Source organism: Anopheles ziemanni, chromosome 3 (assembly GCF_943734765.1).
Source record: "Anopheles ziemanni chromosome 3, idAnoZiCoDA_A2_x.2, whole genome shotgun sequence".
In the NCBI taxonomy this organism is placed as follows: Eukaryota; Metazoa; Arthropoda; class Insecta; order Diptera; family Culicidae; genus Anopheles; species Anopheles ziemanni.
The window spans coordinates 47,955,681-47,959,439 of record NC_080706.1 but is presented as its reverse complement, the minus strand read 5'-3'; positions in this window follow the sequence as shown (position 1 = coordinate 47,959,439).

The window sequence follows — 3,759 nt, the reverse complement described above, 5'->3', positions numbered from 1 at the left end:
TGTGCAGTTTCGTGTTTTCTCCCGACCGTTCTGGCGCCGTGAGTGTGGAGATAGAAAAAGAAACAACGATGGAGAAAACGTGCAAGCGAGTGGGCACAGAAATTTTCTATGCTCCAATGCTGCTATGCCCGCACATGCCACTAGTTCGTAGGTTAGTGGGCTTTGGTGATGTCAGTCGGCTTCTGCTCTAACGATCACTCTCTCTCACACACACACACACTCACGCACTTAGAGTACCACGTTCACGAACACTCGCGGCATGCCGTCGTCCACCGATAGCGGCTGTTCCGGAAGCTCCTCGTACTCCGCACTTTTCACACGACGACAGGACGATTCGTTTCAATTTCGATTCACGAATTTATTTCACTTCCATGTTGTTTATTTGTTTGCTCTTCCAAACTTGCGGAACGATTGCGCCGCAGCCAGCACCCGATGCTTCGCACGCGACGCCCAGCTTCATCTTCCCACACTGTCACGGAAAAACATGTTGCCAAAACTCGGTCGATTGGTCCCGTTTGATGGGTAGCGGAAAACCACCGGACCGTTGTTTGTTTTTCCACTCGCACCACGGCGAATGTTGTTGCTCCTCAGGTGCAAACTGGGGAATAAAAACAAAAACACAACTGCAGGACTGAGTTTTCCCCCACGCTATACGGGTTTTCCGTTTCCTGTGCACCAGTTTGACCGATTTACCCACTTCCGCAGTAGGATCGTATCGTGACTCACTAAAACAAGTTTGAAATAGTTTTTACCCAGCAAAACAAAGTTAATCCCTACATTGGTGGTATTCTGTATGGGTTTTTGTTTAGTTTATCTTCGTGAACCATTTGTGCATATTTTGCTTTTTATCGATTTTTTGTATAAATGCTTAAAACCATCTACACATTGCATGCAACATATAAGAATAACGAAATCTTATTGAATGATTTAGATTTTTGAGCACTGTAATATGAATATTTTTTATTAAGTTGACTAGCAAAATGAGCTATTGGCTAAGTATAAAAAAGAAGCATTCATAAACTGTATCAACCATAGTTAAAACTAATTTACAAAAGTGAAAGTAGTTAAAGTGGAAAAACACATACAAAATAAAAATATGAAAAAGTTACATCGTTTAGAATAAACTGATTTAATTTATTCACATAAATACAATTTTATAATGAATGACCAGGCGTCTCCATTCTGCAAAAGTGAAATATTTGGAGCCCGAATTTTCCAAAAATAATCTTACATGTAACATGAAATTTAAAAATCATCTTAACAGTATCAATGAAAGCTTAATATAATTCGATGAGAAAAATATCAAAAAATAAAAAAATATCAAAATCACATTTACATAAAAAACCAGGCGCCTCCATTCGTGTTTGTACCAGAAGTAATGTTAAGGTTAAACATTCGCCTTTTGTATGTTCTACTTGTAATTTGCAGCGTTAATTTTGGTTTGTTGCTGTTATTGCGTGAAAAAGGGGAAAATATTGAATCAAGTATACTCCACGATAAACACTGACACTGATACTGAATGTACTTTTTCACCGGCTGCAGTGTACTGAGGCGTTTAAGCAAAACTAAAATGAACTCAAACAAACTTGAATTTCAACGCTGATTGTAATAACTGAACACGCAAACAGCACTGCACTACTAGATTCTGTTCTATTTGTTTGTACTTCCAGGCAATACAGTGGCATTCGGCTCCCGCCAGCGAATGCAAGCACTTCCACATGCTTGGATAAACATTCGAATGAACAGTACGCAGCAGCGGCACACGTACACACACACACACACACACATCTTATCCAATGATTGCACGTTCCCAATGGGGAAAGCGCTAGGTAGGTTGCACTTCGTTGGATTAATAATTTCAAAAGTAGCAAAGCACAACACCACACTTCAACATGAAACAAATAGAATTAGGCCGTAAATAATAAACTTCATCATCATCACGACGTATTCGCCATAATCACCGCATTCGTCGGCATCATTAATATTGCCTTCCCGTTAAATTCTTAATCCACCGTAATTGCTTTATTTCCACTCTGACGAGCTGTGGTGGAGATGGTAGACTTCACTTGGACCGATTTTCAAACTGGCTTGGCAATTTTCCTCTACAAAGAGTGGCAATGCTCGGTGTTTTTTTTTATTTTTTTGCTGTTTCAAACCATTTGCACTCCGGCACTTTGACGTGTTGCTACCGTTTGCGAATGAAAACTCAAAGCGTTGCGAGAGGCCCTTTGTTTTTACTTCACTCTTGCACAAACATACACACACTCACACACAGACGCGAACACCCTATCAGCCAAGATTAGATACACATCCCGAAGCGGCAACGGTAGTGGTAGCTGTCGCCATGGTGTCGAAACACACGCCAGAGGCCATGTGTGCGCACACGCGACCACTTCCTGCCACGGTACATCCTCGCGGCACAAACACTACGGTGGTAAACGAAGCCAAACCCGTGATAGCCGTCCAGTGGCCTTTTACAAACCTCGTATAAACCGGACCCAACTGTCCCAAACCGTTCCAACGATGCGTGCTTGAGCAAGGGTAACGCGAAACTAAACGTGGTTCGGTTGGCTCGGTTAGTATAATTTTCCCGAGCACAACAAAACACTCACCTGGTAACTCATGCTCGCGGTGAGAAAAGTGAATCGTGAGAGAAAAAACTTCGTAGTGAGAGGGGAAAACAATTGGTGGCGGAATACGGTTTTTGTTGAACGGAAGGGATGCACTAGCACCAGCTACGAGTGAAACAAAACGCTTACCGTGATTTCATAGAAACCAGATAAGGTAGAAAGGTGTGTAAAAATAGAATCAGCCGGCTAAAGATAGCAAGCACAAGTGACCGAAAGGGAGGCACATAAAGAAATGATATTGTAGAGAAGGAAACGGGAATCAGAAAAGGACAAAAACAGCAATCATGAGAAGAATAACACATTCGAATATAAAGAGAAGGGTATGAATGTAAAAATAAATAGAGAGAACTACCGAGCTGGGATCGTTCTCTTATTGATTACGTAACTCTCGCGGTTGACAGGGCCGATTCGTTTAGAGCTTATAAATCCCTTTTCATTGACACTCCTTGATGTATGGCTTTTGGCTGAGTGTACGACCGGCGCAGTCCCTCTTCCTTCCCCCCTTAGGGATGGGTGAAGAAAACGACGAGGGGACGCGTGATAAGTGAGCTTTTTGTCATCGTCATATTCAGCATTCACCGGCAGCATCATGCACTCATCATAACGAGCTCGTTTTGGGATGGGGAGAATATATGGTTTAAATTAACGAGTACGGCCAAGAAGAAAGGCACCGACAAGTTCAATTATTTTAGTGATTTAGCATCACGTACGGAAAGGTAAAAGGAAAGTTGAATCGAATTATTTGGACTTGGCCAGTTTAATGGATCTGAGACATCAGTGTGCTTGATTCGATTTAAACCGTTAGCAACTTATCATGGATGGTTGGGAATTTGACATTTTTACACAGTTCTTGTTTAGGAAATTCAAAAGTATCCTACAAGGAAACAAGCTTAGCATAGTTTTGAAAGGTAACATGATTTTCTACTTCATCTAAACGGACCACTCGTGTTTCATAATTGCAAATGTGTATTTTGTTTCTTGTTCGTCAACTTTCAAACCTGGCCATTTTAGGACACCCTCTCCGATGGCTGGACCTCAAAGGAATGCAGCCCTTCAAAGTGTACCCTTTACATGCACACTTGAAATTACACTCAAGAGCACAAGGTTGTAAGGTGTTGAAGTATGTACG